Source organism: Pan troglodytes, chromosome 14 (genome assembly GCF_028858775.2).
Source record: "Pan troglodytes isolate AG18354 chromosome 14, NHGRI_mPanTro3-v2.0_pri, whole genome shotgun sequence".
Taxonomy (NCBI): domain Eukaryota; kingdom Metazoa; phylum Chordata; class Mammalia; order Primates; family Hominidae; genus Pan; species Pan troglodytes.
The window spans coordinates 20,912,890-20,934,498 of record NC_072412.2 but is presented as its reverse complement, the minus strand read 5'-3'; the positions used below and the strand labels follow the sequence as shown (position 1 = coordinate 20,934,498).

The 21,609-nt window shown below is 42.3% G+C and overlaps 1 long non-coding RNA gene across 2 annotated transcripts; it reads right to left on the bottom strand.

Moving 5' to 3' along the window:
- Positions 1 to 1,012: 1,012 nt before the first annotated feature.
- Positions 1,013 to 20,746, bottom strand: LOC107968046 (uncharacterized). 2 transcript variants are annotated; one of them, XR_001708922.4, is made up of 3 exons: positions 20,691 to 20,746; positions 18,591 to 19,480; positions 1,013 to 1,174 (listed from the first exon to the last, which is right to left on the bottom strand). It is a non-coding gene; the product is annotated as an uncharacterized LOC107968046 (long non-coding RNA). The 2 variants fall into 2 exon arrangements; XR_002939094.3 differs by lacking the exon at positions 1,013 to 1,174 and adding an exon at positions 5,002 to 5,161.
- Positions 20,747 to 21,609: the final 863 nt, after the last annotated feature.

Sequence of the window (21,609 nt, the reverse complement as noted above, 5' to 3'; positions counted from 1 at the left end):
TACAAACTTAATTTAGCATTTGTTGTAATCCTCCTTTTCCGATCCTGAACCCTATCTCTGTGAGTTATGCAATCTGTGTAACCTCATTCAGAGCAGGATGCTGCCAGTATCAGATACGACACTTCACAGACTCCTGGTTTTCTCATATTAGTCCAATTTCTAATCCCCACTCAACCAGAGAGAGATGGAAAGAGAGATAGAAGGCACTGAAGAAAGACTCTATTAATTTTATAGCCGTTCAACTAAACGATTATTTCTGCAACTTCTACGTTCTCATTTAGCCATCTGGGAAAGTATGCCAAGACATAAGACTAAGACAAACAAGTACAAAGCTTGTTTGCATTTTGCAAAGAGCTGGAAATCAAATACATGTTTACTGTAAGCTGAACTCCATGAGTGTTCTAATTAAACATTATATAAGTCTACACATATATTCCAGCCCTGATTTGAGAGTAGGAAAGAGCAGAAAATGTTCTTCCTTCCCCTCCCTCCATGACATTAAAATTTTGTTCAATTTAAAGCATTAAAACAGAAATTGTTGAAATCTAACAGCATTTTTGGTTAAGAGCACAGATTCTGAGCCAGATCTCCTAGGTCAGAATCCTGGCCATATAACAAATTGTGTGACCTTATGCAAATTACTTAATGTCTCCACACCTCACTTTCCTCATCTGCAAAATGGAAATATTACAGGATACCTAACATTCATAAAATGTTAATATTTTAAAATATTTGATAAATAAAAAAGAAAACACTAAATCCCACCGCTGGGCAAGAGCCAGCTCCAGCCTTTAAGGAAATCAACAACTAGTTAGGAACATGAAACAAAGGTAAACAGCAGTACAAAGAGACATAAAACAACTATTAAACCATTACTGGCTTTTGATAGTGGCTCTGGGTGTTCAGTGACCAGAATATTTGCCTAAAAACAGACAACAGTTCTGAAGTCCTTTGAATAGATAAGGTAATCCAATATTTACACTGAAAGTCATAAAGCCAAAAGTCACTTTATTTATCACAATGGCTAGGTTTAACGCTATGGTCAAGAAGGAAAATTATCCATCATCTTGGAGCTTGTCATCCTGGGGTCCAAATCTGGGCTATTAGTTTTGCTGCTCCATTTTTTTCACAAGATGGAGTTAAGTGTAAATAAGATGCCCTCAGTGTTTCTGGCCTGAAAGAAACAAATTCCAATGTATGTTACAACATCATTAAAAATGCTAAACAGTGATGAGGATAATACATAAAAATTTTCTCACCTTGAACATTTAAGTAAGTGTCAAATTTGGAGATTCAACATAAAAAAAGTCATTAGCTTCTTTATTTTTCTAACTTAAAAAAAATTTATTTTTGCTTTTTGTGGGCATATAGTAGGTGTATATATTTATGGGGTACATGAGATATTTTGGTACAGGATACAATAATAATCACATCAGGATGAATGGGGTATCCACCACCTCAAGCATTTATCCTTTCTGTTACAACAATCTAATTACACTCTTAGTTACTTTTAAATGTATAACTAAATTGTAATTGATCATCCTATTGTGCTATCAAATAGTAGATCTGATTCATCTCTATTTGTTGTACCCATCGACCACCCTCCCTTCAATATTTTAATAAAAATGGAAGTCTATTTTAAAGTATCCATTCTTCCTGTGTGGCTAAAACATGACCTTATCCCACAATGAATAAAAAAGAGATTGGGGGAAAAAATGCCTGTTCTAGAGGACTTTACCATCTCATTGGAGAGACAAAGCACACTGATGCTTCTGAGACAACCATAAAATCCTATCAGGATCACGCATATGGAAGTGCCCAGGAGGGTGAGCCTTCACTATGGAGACAAGCCTTAAACTGAGTCTTAAAAAGGTGAATTTTCTGGTAGAGGTATGCATAACATGGAGCTACAGACAGCCTTTGAAGAAAATTTAGTGGTAAGTAAGGAATTATAATCCATGCCACAGGGCTGTAGGGCAGGGGTAGCCCTCCGCTGGATGGACCAAGCTGCACTAGAGCATTCCATACTGGCGCACTGCTAGGATAAGCATTAGTGACAGGGAGGCACTCTCACCTTTCTCATGACTTACTTCATGCAGACACTAGTGGATGTTCTGATTTTGGAAAGTGGGAGCATATATTTTTTGATAGACCATGAAAAATAACAGAAAAATAGGAAATCGTGTGCATTTGTTTTGGGCTACATTGGCAGTGGAATAAAATGAACAGGCTGGGAAGCTAGCACCAGTGACACAGAGGAGTCAACATCGGACAAATCTGCAGTGGCTCTTGCAGAAGGATTTGGAATTGGTATCACCTGCTCAAAGGCCTTTGGGGACCAGAAAAGTAAGTAACTGTGTGAAGCTGAGCAGGATAAGGGAGAGGAGAGACAGGGGCAGTTGTGGAGAAGTTGGGGAGCCTGGCCCAAGGCACTAAAACACACTCTCCTGGCCCCAAGAAACCTCTGCAGGCAAGATTTGACGCTCTGGCTGTGTGATGCCGGGCAAGTTACTGAGCCTCTCTGAAGCCCTTTTTTATTTATAAACTGGAGATAACCATGCTTGCCTTGAAGAACTGTGGTGATATGTAGGTTAATAAATAACTTCCATTTTCAGCAAAATTATGGATTTAATAACTGGAAACTTTCCCACTACAGTACAATTAGATACGCCAAATTAAATATGGGATTTATTTCAAATGCATAGCTAGGTGACTGGAAGGAACTCCCCAAAGCCCATAAATAAAGAGGAAACCAAAAACCACAGTGAGGATGGTGGTCGAGTGCAGTGGCTCGCACCTGTAATCCCAACACTTCGGGATTAGATCTCAGAAATTAGAGACCAGCCTGGGCAACACGGTGAGACCCCCCCGACCCCCCGCCCGCCCACCCCAGTCTCTACAAAAAATACAAAAAAACAAAAAATTAGCTGGCACAGCTACTTGGGAGGCTGAGGTGAGAGGATCACTTGAGCCCAGGAGGTCAAGGCTGCAGTAAGCCATGATCGCACCACTGCACACCAGCCTGGGCAACAAGGCAAGATTCTGACTCAAAAAAAAAAAAAAAAAAGTGAAGATGATGTGAGCCCACATTGTGGCAGCATGGAGTTGGTTGAGAGGGTGTGGCAGGGATTTATCTCAGTTACCCAGAGGAGCTCGGAGATGGAACTGAAACTCCAATATACAGAAAAGACTCTTGAAGATAACTCAGGAGAACAGTGAACCCACCAGCACAGGCAGAGAAAGAGAAAGCCTTTCTGTCTCTGACTGGGTGGGCATTTTTAAAGTTCCCTCTGGAAATTCAAAACTTTAGGTTAGATCTCACACACATTTAGATATCAAACTTGCTACCCAAGATGATGCAAAAGTAATACAAAAATGTATCCATGGACTGTGGTAACCTTGAATAGAAAATCAATGCATGACTCTCAAACATGAGTTCACACACAGCACACAAAGAAAGAAACTACCATGAGTGAGAGCCAGCAGACAAAACAAGCAGTAGGACTCAGTAAGAACTTCTGAGAATAGAACTCTTGTATAAGACTAAAATAATACAATTATTAATGATTTAAGAAAAGGATAATCAAATATGTAAGAAACAAGATGAATGATGATAAAAATATAATAATAAGATGAAAAATGAATAGGCAGACTTAAAAATATAGATCTTATAAAAATAACATTAGGGTTAATGTCTTAAAAGCATCTCAGTGCATGCGTTGGACAGATAATTAGACAAAACTGAAGAAAGAATTAGCAAACTGAAGATAAACCTGAGAGTACTACACAGAATCTAGCAAAGAAAGAGAAAGAGATTGAAATAGGTGGAGGATAAAATGGAAGTATCCAGCAAATATCTAACTGGAATTCCAGAAGGAATAAGCAGACTGGTATTAAAAGAGACATTGTCTAGAAATGAGTCATATAAGATGCCTAATAAGTTTGTTTCTATTGGTTATATTCATGTAACTCTGAAGTTCAAACACCATTAACCATGAGAGCTCTGTTATTACCATAGGCCTTCTACATTGTGGTATAGTCATGGCATTTTATGCATGGAAAGAATTTTTAAGGTAACCTAATGATGTAACCTGATGAACAAAGCTGAGTTTTCATCCTAGCTCTATCACTTATTAGGCAAAAACATTGCTTAAACTCTCTAAGCTCTAGTTTCTTCAACCATAAAATGGGAATAAAAACAATTAATCTCTAATAAAGGTTTCTGTGAAAATCAAAAGAAAAATACAGGTAGAACGCTTAATATAGAGTCTGGCACAGAATGAGAGTCAACAAATGGGAACTATCATTACTTCTTTTCATTAACTTTCACTTAGGATGAGAAAATAGAAGCCCAGAGAAGCTAAGTAACTGCTCTGGTGTACTAGCAATAGAACCAGGATTAGATTCCAGCTCTCCCAACTCGCATTCCTGTGTTTTTTCTGCCATGCTTCACTGCCTCCCAAACAGAAATTAGGAGCTTCAGGCTGCCTTTGAACAGCCACATGAAACTTAGTAGCCATGGCCTAAGATGCTTCCCTCTTGGTTTAAGATGACTTAATATATTGTGTGAAGATACAACAAGCCATTATCCACACAAACAAACAGGCCAGGTGTGGTGGCTCATGCCTGTAATCCCAGCACTTTGGGAGGCCCAGGCAGGAGGCTTGCTAGAGGCCAGTAATTTGATATCAGCCTGGGCGGTGAGATCTTGTCTCTACAAAAGAAAAAAAAAAATTTAATTAGCCAGGCATGGTGGCATGTGCTTATAGTCCTAGCTATTCAGGAGGCTGAGGCAGAAGGATAGCTTGAGCCCAGGAGTTCAAGACTGCAGTGAGCTATGATTGTGCCACTGCATTCCAGCCTGGGTGACAGAGCAAGGTCCTGCCTCTAAAAATATATATATATATAAAGACATGAAAAAATGAATATTCTGATTAAATTATAGGCCTGTGGAGAAGGAATTTCAAGCAGAGAAATTAGGAAGCAAATCCAGTACCTCAAGGCATTTCAAGGAAGGGTCAATGGCAACTCTGCCTCTCAGATGTGCAGGTGTGCAGAGGCATCAGTCCCTTGCTGTGACCATCCCAGTGAACAAGGGCGCTCAGGTATTCCAGGGAGATGCCTCCTCCATGGTATTTGGCAAATAGCCTCTGGAGCTCAGCTGGAAAAAATCAGTCAGTATCAACCTCACAGAGATTTATGTGCTTCAGTAGCACACAAAGAAAATTTGTAATCATCTATTTTCAGAGATGGAGTTCATTGCTGCCCCTGAGGGAATCTGCAAATGTGGCATCCTATGTGCTGTCAGGAATCTAGTCACTCCCTTCCCCTACAGCTTTGGAACTAGTCCCTTGTTTATTCAGTAAGTATTCACCAGGAAACTGTGATGTCTTTATGAGCCTAATATTTTAAACATCATAAGAGAGAGATTATACTCTGTTTTCATGTGTTTCCTGGATGGCAGAATTCTAAGTACTTAATGAGGTACTTAAAACCCTCACTGTGAACCTTATGGATTGAGGAAAGTCTTCCTCACTATCTTAAACAGGATCAAGCACCTTGCTGATAGAATGCCATATTACTATGTGTGAGGAGAGTAATTATTTATAATTAATGCTAATGAGACTCCCAATACTGGCTAACGTAGACTAAAAGGGACCAGATTAACCCTCCCACAAGAAACACTAAAAACCAGAAGAAGAAGTAAAAATAAAAAAGAGCTTTCACAAATCAGATTTCAGGCAACACAGGACAGCGATTTCTAAGAGAGATGAACTATGTGAGGTGGGCTTTACAATTGTCCTAGCTTACTGCCGAGAGAGAGTTTCCAGGCCTGGGTGCAACAAAGGGGAATGTAGGTGATGCAGTCCACTCTCTCTCAGCTGAAGAAATGGAGCTGTAAGTCTGCAGAAGCCAAGACAGTTACAGTTTGCAGCACAAAGTACTTGTCGTTAGCTAAGTACTGATAAGGACATGCATGTGAGAAAACTACCCAAAGCTTGGGAAAGACCACATAGAAGGAGCAGAGGAAATAATCCCTGCAGTTTACACAGACTCATAAGTAGTTCATATTCCCATCAGCCAGAGTGGAAAGCCACATAATTCATGGAGTATAAGGAACGGTACTTAACAAGGTACCTTAGCATAGTAACCCAGCAGCAAGGAAAAATTAGACTAAAGGTTGTACTGGTAACACCAAAAAAAAAAAAAAAAAAAAAAAAAAAAACTTAAAAGCAAACCTTAAAATCATCAAAGCATTTCTACATATTCTGCATCTCAGAACAAGCCTCAAGACTATTTATAAGAATACAAATATAGCAATCATCCAAATAAATAAAATATATAATGTCTGATATCTAATCAAAAATTACCAGGTGTGTTGCATACCCACTTCATAGCAGCAGTATTCACAATAGCCAAAAGGCAGAAGCAATATAAGTGTCCATTAATGGACAAATGGAAAAGCAAAATGTGGTACATACATACAATGGAATAGCATTTAGCCTTAAAAGGAAGTAAATCTTGTCATGCTACAATGTGGATGAGCCTTGAGGATATTATGCTAAGTGAAATAAGACAGTCACAAAAAGGCAAATACTATATTAGTTCACTTATCTGAAGTATCTAAAGTAGTCAAATTCATAACAACGGAAAGTAGAATGATAGCTGCCCAGGGTTGCAAGTAAAAAGATATAATGGAGAGATGTTATTAATGGATATAGAGTTTCAATTTTGCAAGATGAAAAGGCTGTGGAGATCTGTTGCACAACAATGTAAATATACTTAACACTACTGAACTGTTATATATATATATATATATATATATATATATAATCAGGCATGCAAAGAATTCATACTGAGGAGAAGAAACAATCAATAGAAACAAACTTGAAAGTGATAGAATTACCAGACAAAGACATCTAAACAGTAACTTAATTGTATTCTATATGTTTAGGAAGCTAGAAGAAAATAAGCATGTTAAATAGCAACATGAGAGCTATTAAAAATAAAAGATCCAAATCAAACTTCTACAGTTGAAAATATAATGTGTGAGATGAAAAACACACTGGACTGGATTAGCAGCAAATTGTACACTGTAAAATAAAAAGATTAATGAACTGGAAGACATGGCAATATAAATTACCTAATATGAAAGAAACACAAAAGGAAAAAAGCCAAAAAATAATTACAGAAAAATATCATGAGTGAGCTGTAGGGCAATTTCACAGGCTTAATATGTGTTTATTTGACTTTCCAAAGAAATAGAGAGAGGAAAGGAGACAGAAAAAAGGATTTGAAGAAATGACAGCCAAAGCCATAGTTCAATGAAAACTATAAACTCACACATTCAAGATGCTCAACAAGTCCCACCCACAAAAAAAAAAAATGAGGAAAACTACACCAAGGCAATCAATTTGAGCAACAAATTTCTCAGAACAAGTGACAAAGAAAAAAATATTTAAAACAGCTTCACACACACACACACACACACACAAAATATATATATGCAGAGGCACAAAGATAAGAATGTCAGTAGCTTTCTCATTGGAAACAATGCAAACCAGAAGACAGTGGAGCAAAATCTTTAGAGAAAAGAAGACTGCCAACTCAGAATTTGTATATCCAACAAAAATGAGAGAAAATAAAGACATTTTCAGACATACAAAATGCTAAATAATTCATCACCAGCGTACTCAAACTAAAAGAAATATTAAAGGAAATTCTTCAAGCAGGAAGAAAATGATACAAGATAGAAATATAAATGTACACAAAGAAAAGAAGAACATTTAAATATAAAAGAAAGTAATAAAGTAAGAATTTTAAAATGTGTATAAATAAATGTAATGTGAGCACAATATGATAAATGCTAAAAGTAATGAGTAAACAAGTGTTCTAGGACACACACACAAGAGAATGACTAATTTTAACCAATAGGAATATTGAGTGAAAATCAGTGAAGATTTAGCCAGGAAATGATATTTGAATGGAGTTTTGAAAGACAGGTAGGGTTTCAACATAGGGAAATGAAGGGAAGGACATACTAGACAGATGGAAGAGCATGAGATAAAAGTACAGAGTGTGTATTGGCAAAGATAAGTGATCTTAGATGAATAGGTCATAAAATGCCAGACTGCACTGGAGCCAGGAGGCTCCTGTGTGTGTGAATAGACAGAGCTGGAAACATAGATAAGACCTTGGTCATCAGAGCCATGATGCTTTGTGCAAGAGCTTGGTCTTTCTATGGGAAGTGGGGAACTGCTGAAGTCTTTTGAGCTGAGATATTTTATGTTTCAATCTGCTTTAGGAAAATAACTTTTATCAAATGTGAAGGATAGATCAAAGAAGAGAAGGAGGGAAGGCCAAAAAATAGATTCAGAAGTTAATAAAGCAATCACAAGGAGTGGTTGAGGAAGCCCAACATAAAAAATAGAAAGGTAGGAATGTATATGAGAATATCTCAGAGGTAGACTCTAAGGACATCTTAATTAATAGAATGTAGGATATGAGAATTAGGGAAGAATCAGGTTTATCATAAAGACACTAACCTGGGTGATTGAAGAAGAAATGGAGGCAACAAAAGAGAAAGAGTAGATTTGAAGAGGAGAAGAACACTGATTTGTTTTTGGAAATACCGAGTTTAAGATAATGTCCAAGTGGAAGGAATTCACAAGTTGTTGAGATACTGAACTAATTATCTGAGGGAAATGTCAGGGTTAAAGATTGAGATTTGGAATTACTTGCATAGGGTAATGACTGAATCCCAAGTGTCTGCAATAGCCCTAGACAGAAGTATGTGGCCATCTCATAGCAAAGGACATCATGAATGTCTGTATTCAAAGTGAGGGCTAGGACCTAGAAAGGGATCAGAAGTTATCAGAAGTCGGAGGGGAGCTGGAAAGTCACCATTTTCCATGAGTCAAGGAAGAAAGTAGGATCCAGGCTCTGAGCATTGTTACCATTCCCTGCCATGTCTGCTAGGTAAGCACCTTTCTCCATTAAGGACCAACTAAAGCATCACCTTCTGTGATGCTCTCCTTGACTGCCTCACATAGACTGAATCCCTGACTCCCTTGGGCTCCTATTACACATTGTACACACCTTTATTGTGGCACTTATAACATTATTATAATGTTTATGTTTATATTATAATGTAATGTGTATGTGTGTCTTTCCCTACTAGACTGTGAGCTCCTCGACTTGCCCAACACATAGGAGGATTCCAATAATATTTGTTGAATCCATGCATGCATTCCAGCTCTGTCAACGTGCACACACAGGAGCCTCCTGGCCCCAGTGCAGTCTGACGTTTTATGACCTATCCATCTAAGATCACTTATCTCTGCCAATACACACTCTGTACTTTTATCTCATGCTCTCCCATCTGTCTAGAATGTCCTTCCCTTCATGCATGCATTGAACAAATATTTAGCATGTGCTACTATATGTGCTAGACACTTTACAGGTCCTAGGGATGCAATGATGAAGAAGACAGACAAGGACACCACTCTTGGAAAGCTTATATTCTAGCATTGAGGATAGGGATAGGAAACAGATAAAAAGCAAACAAATTAGTGACAAAGAAAATTTTATTTTATTTTGTAATAAGTGCTGTGAAGGAAAGAGCACTGGCTGGTGTTATGGAGTGTGCTGGGACAGAGGCTAGGTGCAAATTTAGGTTGTGTGGTCAAGGGAGGACTCAATGAGTAAGTGGTGTCTGAACAAAGGCAAGAATGAGAAGAAGGCAGCCATGCAGAGTGCAGAAGCAGTTGTCCAGGCAAAGGAACAGATAGTGTACATTTTTCTAAAGAGAAGATGCTCAAGAAACAGAAAGAAGGCCAGTGTGGCTGAAGCATATGGACAAGGGCACATATGGAGGAGATGAAGTCAGGGAAGTGAGCAAGAGCCAGATCATGGGATGCTGACATGATCTTGAAGGTAATAGTGAAGAAGGAGTTTAGATTTTCTCTTAAGTGCCTTGCAAAGCTCCTGGATAATTTTAAGCAATGAAATGAACAATTTTAATTTGTATTTTTAAAATACCATATTGAATGCTATGTGGAGAGTTGAAAGAATGAATGGGTGGATGGATGGATGGATGGATGGATGGATGGATGGGATGGATGGATGGGATGAATGGGTGGGTGGATGGGTGGATGGATGGGATGGATGGATGGATTTTTGTGGGAATTTGAGGAGAAAGCATTATGTGGAAATAGAAGTTTTAAGAAGGGTCAGAGAGAAGCATAGTACCAGTTAGGAGAAGGAGACTTTGAAGAGAAAAAGCTCAAAGTTAAAAGAAATTATAGCTAAAACAAAGTGACAGAGGGGACCACAGAAGATGCAATCAAAGGAATGGAAGAGAGGTTGTACTTAGAGAGACGACAAGGAAGAACTAGGAGAGGCAGTGGAAGCCTTCTCAGATGGCCAGCGTCTGTATGAGAAGTGGTTGAGATGGAATGTCAGCACTGCTGCAGTGAGGAGCACATTGGTACCATGAAGCATGAATGAGAGCAATTTGGGAAGCGCAGAGGTTAGGATGGTGAGGCTGGGATGAGTTCAGTCATCACGGTTGTATGATATTTCTTTTTCCTAGTATTGCTCAGAAACCTAAGCACAAGAGCTGAGAGAAAAGAAGTTAACCTCTGAGGCTTACCCAGGGGCCACAACTGAAGACTAAGTGGTGGAGCTGAGAACACTTCTTTCAGAACGATCAACTCAAAACATATCTACTGAGCATCTTTTGTGTGTCCTACAATGTGTCAGGTACTAAGGATACAACACCAAGTAAAACATTTTCCTCGTCCTTGGAGAACACACAGACTGGGGAGAGGTGACAGAGGTAATCATCCCTCCAGTGTGACACAGGCTGCAATGAGGGTAAACAGGGGTTCTGCGGTGCACATAGTTAAGAAACTTTCCCCAACGAAGTGACCTCTAAACTAAGAGACCAAGCAAGAGAGTCGGCCAGTAAACTGGCTGGAGGTGGAGGGCACATGGGGAACAGCTAGTGAGCGGCTGGGGACATAAGGCTGGAGAGGTGAATAGGGCCCATTACAAAGAGCCTCTTGCCATGCAGCAATTTTGGACTTTATGGAAGAGGGTTAAGCAGAGTGGAGTCAGACTCGTGCATAGAGACATCCTTCTGGCTACAGAGTGGACTGCAGCGGAGGAAACGCAGGAGACAAGATGTAAGTTGATAAAAACATTCCTAACTCCATTGAGTTATAGCCTTAAGTTCAAAACAATGTCCCCCTTCCCCCACTGGGTCAACATTAGAATGTTAAAGATAAAGAAGGTAATAAAGATAAGACGGGGTGTGAACCTGAATGCAGGCCTCAGAGCCCAGACAGGTGTGCAAGATACAAGAACGCTTATCTAAGACACTGGCTTAACCCGCTTTCCTTGTACACCCTCTCTTATAAATCAGTAGCATGGATTTCTTTCTTATTTTTTAATTTATCATTTACAGGGACAATTAAGCATATTTTGATATATGAAATCAGTTTACAAAACATTCCATAGTCTTGATGCTGAGGGCAATGGATGTGATGACCTTGGATTTATTCCACTCCCTGAGTCCCATATAAGCATCGGCTGGCTTTTTGTAAGCCCTGCCCAAGAGTCAGAATCTATGAGTGTGGGGTCCAGAAATCTGCATTTTAAACAACCTTCTTCTAGTCATTTCCCAGGACTGCTGTAACAATCACCACTAGCTGAGTGACAACATGACAGAAATTTATTGTCTCTCCGTTCTAGAGTCCAAAGGTCTGAAATCAAGGTGTCAACAGGACCCTGCTCCTCTGGAGGCTCTAGGGGAGCATGTCTTCTTGCCTCTCTCCTACCTTCTGGTGGTGGCCACAGATCCTTGGCATTGCTTGGCTTGTAGACAACTCACTTCAGTCTCTGCCTCTGCCTTCACGGGGTGCTCTCCCTGCAAGTCTCTGTGTCCATATCTCCCTCTTCTTGTAAGGACACCAGGCATTGGATTAGGGCCCGCTATAATCCACTTTGACCTCATCTTGGTTAGATCTGTGAAGACCCTATCTCCAAATAAGGTCACATTCATAGGTGGTGGAGTTAGGAGTTCAACATGTCTTTGGGAAGACACAATTCAACCCACAGCAGTTCCCAAGTGAGTTTCATGGCACTTGAAGTTTACAACGTTGTCACTGCTCTGGGAACTTGGATGAGATCCCATTTATGGCCCACGAAGGCAGGAGTTCACACAGTCACATAGCATCCCAGTAGGCTGGGGTCCCGCCTCCTGTTCTGATCTGGGGGAGAACGGGGTGTGGGCAGGAGGAACACTCTAGGACGCACTCTGCGGGACACAGGCAAGAGCCCTGGACCCCACATCTCAGCTCAGGCCACCCAGCTTTTCAGCGGGATGCACAGCTCGCTTTTCCGGAGGCAGCATCACAATCCACATAACAAACAACAAACATAACATTTTTACCTGAAGCTTGAAACCAGAGGTGGAGATCTTTTTCATCATGATGCAGGCTGCCTGTACTATCAACCTTCCTCTACAGTTCTGCCTGATTTAAGTGGACCCCAGCATAAGCGGTCACGATGACATTTTCAGGGAGTAGCTGTTCTTGCACCTTCTGGGGTCAGGCAGCCTGATTCAAACCCTGGTTCTGCCACGTACTGAGCAATCTTAGACAATGTACATAAGCCTCAGTTTCTTTATCTCTAAAATGGGCCTAATAATTGCAACTACCGGGGAGAGTTAAATGAGATGACACAAGGAGGGCTCTTGCCACATAATCAGCGTTTAATACATGTGAGCCATTCTGTATATAACCCTCACCACTGGCATTGTTGCTGACACACTTACAGCTGATGGAACTTGACTTTTGGGGCTCCTACGTGAAGCCTCATTCCCCCATAGGACTATGTAACTTGCAATCTGATGAACTCATAAACCAAAAGTTTCCTCTGATATTGATGAATCAAGTAAAAACAAACGAGGCGATGCAGTGTGTTTTTTTAGAAAAGACTTCTTCCTAAACCAAAGCACCAGATGTTCCCTTGGGAACTACAGAGAAATGGCCCGGCCTTGGCAGAAATGTCCGTTTTACTCTCAGTAGCCTACTTAACATTGTTATTTATTGAGAAGTTTTATTAAATGCCCCATGAAATGTAATAAGTAACATGATTTACTCACACATATTTTTTAAATAACTGTGTTGCTTTTTAAAAAGAGATGACTCCTAGGGAATTCTCTCTTCTCCCCAAACCCAAAATAATCCAATCAGCACATTCCCAGGTCAAAAAAATAGAAGCCGGGTTGAAACAGAAAATTGCCATTATGATCAAATTGCAACATCAGGTTGCAAAGGCTTGGGGTTTGTTTGTTTGCTTATTTAAAATCACATGGGTCAGACATTTGTGAAATTTATATAGAATGAAAGCAGAAGGGCCCCTCAGCACCATTTCCACATGGGCTGCTGTGGGTGTTATTATTCTGTTGACTCGCTGCATCATCAATCATAAAAATCAAAACTGACACGTCAGACAAAGGGCCAAGGTCTCCCAGAAGGCCTGCATCTCGGTCCTTTTAACATTGCCGTCCACGTCACAGCAACGTGGCCTCTGCTATCAGAACAACACGAGAGGACCTAAATCATCTTTTTGCAAACAGAGGAATCACCTACTCTGTTTTCTACCCACATTTCAATGACCCACTTTCTGTTGGGGGCGAGATGAAAGCCAGGTTACACAACGCCACAGATGTTTATTTCCCTTGTTGATGTAAGCTCAAAATAATGCACCCTTATGGAAACGAGGCTGCCTATAGATGCCAATGCTCTACAACCAGAGATCTCAGCTCTCAGCCAGCACATATGTGAGCCCCTGGAATTGTCAGGGTGTTTGTGAAGTTCTTCTTGTCCATGGTACTGTGCTGGGCACCAGGCAAAGCAAACGGGGTCTATGTGTCCTCTGCACTTTAGGGGCTTATAATAGAATGCTGCATATACTCACGTACACAGTCAGCTGCCAGGCATGTGGCCCTAGGGATAAAATGGGGACATGGGTGTTACGTGCATTCTTTGTCTTTTCATTCTACTATTGTCACGTGTATGCATCCACTGCTCCTTGTGTACGCCCCTGCCCGCCACCCTTGCTTCAATTCAATGATCCCTAAGGAGGGCTGTTGAAGCCAGGTAGCAGTTTGCCATGATTCATGCAAACATGCAAAAGGTGAATAATTCGTTAGAGCAAATCCACTGAAGAGATTTTACTCAAGGCAATAATCAAGTTTTCACTAAAGAAAATTCCCTGGAGGGTGAATGGCAAACCAGAGGAGAGCAAGAACAGAAGTAAAAGGACCCCAGGACGAGCTGTCAGCCTGATCCCAAGGAGACATCACAAAACCCTGGACTGAGGGGCGGCAAGGGTGGGGAGGCGGGCTAAATCCTGGAGACACGCAGATGGGCTTTTGGGGATAGTTTGGATGTGGAGTGTTTTGCTGGTTGAAAGATTACTAGGCAGTATGTAAGCAAGAGATGACCGCATCCACATCACTGCCTGTTCTAAGAAGCTCCTGAGCATGGTGTGTGAGAGGGAGGGAGAAATGGCTTTAAAATTTGAGTGTACAACTCACAGCGCTTCCCACATGGTGCACATATAAATATTGTTCCCTGATGTGCAGCTGCAGCTGCTCCTTCCAGCACCTGGCTCTGTTTGTCACCCTGCCCCAAACTCGCCTTGCAGGCTGGCTCCCAGGGCCACCCTCCACCTCTGCTTGCTTCAGGCCTCTCTAGGGCCACATCACCAACTGGGCTCCAGGTGGTCTGAGGGCTTGTCCTCTCCCTGCCTGGCTTTTCATCCCGCGTTCCAGTCCCAGCCCTGCCCTGCATGGAAGGACTTGTGCCCCAGTCCATAGGATTTCAGATGATGATTCCCTGTGCAGACAGGCTCATGGGGTCCCTGTGCTTTGCTGCGGGGCAGAGCCTCAGCCAGTAGAGCAGTGGGAATGAGTCCTGATGGTCTGCTCTGATTGGTCACCATTTACTGAATGCCCACCACGCTCAACTCCTCACACTGGCACAATACATACAGGACACACTGAAGCACGAGCGTACAAAACAAGGCAGGAGAGAGGCAACGACTAGACAGGGGCGAGAAATGCGAGACCAGCGTGTGGCATAGACACTGGCTCACAACGTGAAGCACACTTCTCATTGCTCACATGCAATTTTCAGTGTTCAAATTTTCAGGAAATTTTGAAGCCCATGGTTAAGCCAGGGGTAGTTTGACATCAGTCATGATGACAGCATTTACACTATGGAAATGAGCAAATCTTACACATCAGCCCTCTCCCATCCCATCATTTCCACCTCCTGGACAGCTGCAGTTGAGACTCAACTGTCCTCACCCCTTCTCCTCCTATTTCTGGGACCCCTTGTGGAGAATATAGGACACCAGCCCACATTATAATGGACTTGGGTAAATGCTGTGCTAAATCTTGGGTTAGATTTGGAGCTTGATGCTGTGAACAGCAGAGGGATTGGAATATGGTGGTCCTAGCTTCCTGCTCGCCTACTCTCAGCCATACAGGTATGGGGGAAGGTCAGCTCTATAGCTACAGATGGTGAATAAGACATGGCTGGGGCTGGGTGCGGTGGCTCATGCCTGTAATCCCAACACTGTAGGCTGAGGTGGGTGGATCACCTGAGGTCAATAGTCTGAGACCAGCCTGGCCAACATGGTGAAACCCCGTCTCTACTAAAAATACAAACATTAGCTGGGCGCGGTGACAGGTGCCTGTAATCCCAGCTACTCAGGAGGCTGAGGCAGGAGAATCACTTGAACCCAGGAGGTGGAGGTTGCAGTGAACCAAGATCGCACCACTGCACTCCAGCCTGGGTGACAAAAGCAAAACTCCGTCTCAAAAAAAAAAATAAAAGACATGGCTGGGACATGACAGCCCAAGAGGAAACTGAGGCAAGGATGGAAGGAGTGCCTGGAGCCCAGGTGTCCACTGGCTTCCAGCACACAGCTACACATCTTGGACATGGAATGGGATAGCTCCATGCTTTGGTTTCCTAGTTTATAAAATGAGGATCCTAATAGCGGCTCACAGATTGTCAGGACTAAGGCTGTAATGCGAGGAACATTATGACAGAGTGGGTTCCTGCCGCAGTCACTGCCCATCCATTTTGTCACTTGACGTTCCCAACATCCTCACAAAAGAAGCAGGAGAAAGGAGCAGGGACTCATCTGAGTCATCTCCTCCTTTTCCTCTTCTCTGAAAATCCCAGTCATTTTTATCCCATGACTAGATTGGGCTTCCAAAACTCTCAGCCAGGAGTTCCCAAACCTGATCAGTCATTGGAATCCTCTGGAAACTCCTCAGAACACAGATTCAGGCTCACCAGATAAGAATACCTTGGCGGGGCCCAGGAATGTGCATTTTTAAAGCTCCCTGGGAAATTGCTGCTGACCTGGAGTGGGGAAGCCCCCGCCCCACAGCGTGCAGGCTCCAGGTGCAAGTCACCAGGACACTCAAGGTGGTCGGTGTCTGGAGATCTCAGATAGGGATAATCCCTTTATTTAGAGGGGGTTTTTAAAATCTTGAAATCAGGAGATCTTTGCAATAAACAATGTGCGTGCCTCCTTGCAAAGTAATGTAAACCAATAACAGGCTCCAATAACGCTATTTTTAAAAGGCTTTAAATAACTTTTCTGATGCAAAACAACCCACTTAACCAGACTTAGTTCATTTTATGGCCAGTTCTAAAGCTGAACCACTAGTGTTCCGAGATCATCACTGAACCAAACGGAGCCATTTCATGTCACCACCACACAGGCAACTTGCTCTGTGACATTAAACCAATAGATTCCACATAGGTGCAGGCCAGAAAGAGTACTATTTGCGGGGCTCCCTTCACTCCCTCAGTGGCGGGCACTGCCCTAATAGAATTCCCAGTGTTCTTGACTGTGCCTGTTTCATGCACCAAAAGGGAAAAAAAAAAGTTCTTCATCTGAGCCTCTGGCTCCTGGCAAACCTGGAGATAAGTTCAGCTGATGTGTTTTTCCCGATAAGTTAGTGTTACAGGCTTCACAATGGTGACCTCAAATCCACATTGCGATGGACAGCAGTTCAGCCAACGCACCGAGCTCGATAGCCCACTGCCTGCCTTTTAATTAAAATTCCAAGTTGGTGTTTTTGTTTTCAAAGGAAGGATGGAGCCCATCAAGGTCACTCAGTGCAGCCAGGCGCTGCTGGGAAGAATGCCTCGCTGCATATTTACACTTCAGCAGCTCCTGGGAGGGCAGCACGCTGCCGCAGGAAGGATTTCTAACAACTTTCAGAATGGTTTCCAGATATAAATAGCCGCTATGGCATGATATATTCTAGCAAGAAAGACTGGAACAAAAGTAGGTTATTGACTGGCAGAAGCCTGCCTGCCAGTGGGCACTGGAGCCTCCGGGACTGGGCTCTTTCCAGCTATATTTAGCATCCACATTAATGTACTGCCTGCCGAACAATGCCCTCTAGAAGAGCCACATAAATCAGAGGAGGAAAGATTACTCAAATTTATGAAGCAATCACGGGAGAAACCCCTGGGCACAATCACTGTGATAAATACCTTGTTAAGCCCCCTGCCCATCCCCACCTTATGCTTCCTGTTAACACGAGGGGTCCATTACTGAGCGCTGCTACTTCCCAAAGGAGAAGCCATCTGCATTGAGGAGCTGTGCAGCAATCTGGGCCCAATCCAACCTGGCAAAGCCATTCTTAGAATTAAAGAGATGGAAGAGCCCGCTAAACAAGCACGCTCCCTCCCTGGATTTTTCAGGGTGATCATTTGTTCTTTTCAATGGCAAAATCTTTTTTTTTTTTTTTTTTTTGGTAATTTTGTTCTTTTCAGTCGCAAAATCATTAAATACAGAAGCAAAGAGGTTTTCATGTTTGTTCCTTGACACGATTTTTTATGTAAAGAATTGTCAGGGAGCAATCCTGGCTGGGCGCGGTGGCTCACACCTATAACCCCAGCACTTTGGGAGGCCGAGGCGGGTGGATCACCTGAGGTCAGGAGTTCAAGACCAGCCTGACCAACATGGCAAAACCCCGTCTGTACTAAAAAATAGAAAAATTAGCTGGGTGTGGTGGTGTGCGCCTGTAGTCCCAGCTACTAGGGAGGCTGAGACAGGAGAATTGCTTGAACCCGGGAGACAGAGGTTGCAGTGAGCTGAGATCGTGCCACTGGAATCCAGCCTGGGCGACAGAACGAGACTCTGTCTCAAAAAAAAAAAAAAGAGTTGTCAGGGAGCAATCATTTGTTGGACTGTGTTCCCTGGTTCTGGGGTCAAAGATGAGGAGCCCTCGCGGCTTTGAACTCCCCATTTTGAAAATGCAAGTGAAAGGACACCTCCCCCACAGAAGAGCAAGCTGGGCCACATGAGAGGCAGTGTTGGGTCTTGCATCAAGACATGGCACCAAGGGCAGCATGCCGCCTGGACAGGAAATTGGATCATTGCCTCATTGATTCTGGCTCCTGGTGGGACAGCTGATTTCACAGTGGGCACACAGTGTCATGGCTAAGAATAAATCTAGTATCAGCTCCATCACTTACTGACTCCATGATCTTGGGCAAAATCCTCCAATTCTCCCAGCCTCTGCTTCCTCATCTGCAAAATAGGCGTAAGAAGAGACCCCACCAGGAGGAGCTACTGCAAAAATAAAATGAGAAAATGCAAGTTGTAAAGCCCTTATTGCAGTACCTGGCACATAGTGAGTGCTCAAGGAATATTAGCCATTATTTTGACAGATGTTGACGATTCCTCAAACTCTGCCTGCATCTCCCCCAAGCCAGACAGGATGCAGGGTAGACAGGTGAGGTCAGGGCTATCCTGCCAGTTTGCCACTGGGAGTGCCATTCATTCATTCAAATATGAATTGAGTCCCTACTGTGCAGTAAGTATTCTATGAGTGGGCATCATGTCTGTGCCTTTGTCTTCCCTTGTATGAAGTAGAATTAGGTATCTATGTTCAAAGATCATAATTCCATAAATCCAGTCCACTAATTGGCTGATTACATTCACACAGATCATTTTCCTTTTTCATGGTGATAATGTGAATATCATTCACGGCACACAATTTTCAGAAATAAACTGAGCCTGAGAAACGTTAATGTAATTGGACAAAGCAAAGACCTTTCATGTATTAAGCAATATAGACAGACTGGAAATAAGTTATTTTTCCCTTAAAACTCCAGTGTCTTTTAACCACTTGGAGCAAGATGTCACTATTGAATGGAACAGTGCTAAAAAGTGGTGAGAAAGGATCTTTTGCTGACGTAAGTATTACTGTAACCTAATGTGCTAAGATCTAAATAATAGAGAACAAAGGGGTGCCTCCACACTCCCCGAAGACAATGGAACTGGCTCCCAACTCTTCAGCTTCATCAGGGTGTGAGTCACTCCGAACAAATCACTTCACCTCTGCAGGCTTTCGTTTCTTCATCTGTAAAAAATGCAAATAATGACACCTAACTCCAAGGGTTTTGCGAAGCTTAACTGAGGGAACCTGGTGCTTAATGATGTGGGACACAGGAAGGAGAGACCCTCCTATCCCTGGGGAATACCCCTCCCCCATCCAGTCACTACCTAGGGCTCTCAACAGGAGAGTGAGAAGTTTCGAGCAAGGCCAGTCACAGGTGGCCCCTACCCTCCTGTATACCCCAATGTCTCTACATAGATGGACTTAGATTGCTAGGAACATTAAAGCAGGGTTTGAATTTTCCTTCTGCCCTCACCACTCTACTGAAACTCGGCAAGACCTTCTAATCTCTGAAGCTAATGACCTTTGGCCAGGATCCATTTTCCTCCCTCTTTTTGCAGCATTTGACACTGGCTGATTTTCATCTTGAAATCCTTTTCTCTTTTGGTTTCTATGATATGACGCTGTTCGAAGTTTCCTTCTATCTCTCTAATATTTTCCTTCAAACTCCTCATTATAAGCTCCACTTGTCGCTCTGATTCATAAATATGCACAACCCCAACATTTCTAGACCTCTTCTTCTCCTTCTAGATTCTTTCCTTCCATCTTTTTTATTCATTTCCATGGCTTCAACTCTCTCTTCAAATCTCTTTTTCTAAAACCAAATCTTTATCTGTGGTCCTGACATCTTTTCCTAATCCTACAACAGGTGGTTGAGCACTCAAATACCTACAGGGGCCAGGCAGGTAATATGGTAATATAAGTAACAAGAACAGCCTGGACCAGAGAGGATTATAGGGAGCAGTGGGGACTGCAGCAAAGTGGAGAGCCTGTAGTTCACTCACAATTCCACCCTTGTAGTTTTGTAGGAATGAGGGCCTAGTAATTCCAAAGCTTAACATTTTTCAAGAGAAATCATAAATGCAGCTATAATAAGCAATTAACTTTCAACAAATTCAGTTTTTAGATGTTGTGCAGATCAACCCCATGCAGGGCAAATTGCACCTAAAAGCCAAATGTGGCCCATGAGCACCTAATTTACCTTATCTTTCTAGTCTCACAAGTTTAACTGCCCATTTTATGCCTTACTGCAAAGTCTTGCTGGAACTTAAAATTTCACATTATTCAAACCCACCATAATCTTCCCTAGGCCAGCTCTTCTTACTCATGCCTATAATTCAGATATTGCCAAACCCATTCCCCCCAGCACACAGGTTTGAAACTTCCACATCACCTTTGACTTATTCACTTCTACTCTCCACTGACCAGCTCTGCTACATCAACTTTGCAATGAGTCTTGAGTCTAAAAGCTCCATTATATGCTCACTGACACCATTAATTCTCCACTGCGATGTTACAGTAGGCTTCCTGGTCTCCCTATTTTCTCTTTCTCCCCTTCTTAATCCATCTACGTACTACTGACCACCTTCCTAAAATACTCCCTTTCATGTAACTCCTCTGCTCAGGAGCTTTACAGCTTCCTATCAACCCATCATCATGAAGTTTAGTGTAGATCCTTGTCAACCTGGCATTCAAGATCCTGCAAACTCAGATACTACCAGTTGTTCTTTAATGTACATTCTCTCCTTCTGTGGTAATAGAACTCCCAGTGATCTGCCGGGAACATAGACACGTAAAACACAGTCTGTTTCCCAGCCTCTCTTGCAGCTAGGCATGGCTGTGTGACCATATTCTAGTCAATGGAATGGACATAAAGTTTTATATGGCTGTTTCTGTAAACCTTCTGTAATAGATAAGACATACATGCCACTTCCTCTCCTTCTTCTTTGTCCCTTTCTCCATTCTGATGTCTAAAATATGATTATATTAGTCAGGGTCCTTCAGAGAAGCAGAACCAGTTAAATATAGATATATATAAAAGGGTATTTATTATAGGAATTGGCTCACGCCATTCTGGAGGCTAAGAAGTCCCAAAATCTGCTGTCTGCAAGCTGTAGAGACCGAGGAAAGCTGGTTGTGTAATTCAGCCCAAGTCCAAAGGCCTGAGAACGAAGGAGCCAATGGTGTGAGTCCCAATCCAAGGCAGAGGGGCTGAGAAGGAGGGTACAGGCCTTGGTGTAAGTCTTAGGGTCCAATGGCCCAAGAACCAGGAGCTCGATTGCCCAATGGTGGGAAAAGAGGGATGTCTCAAC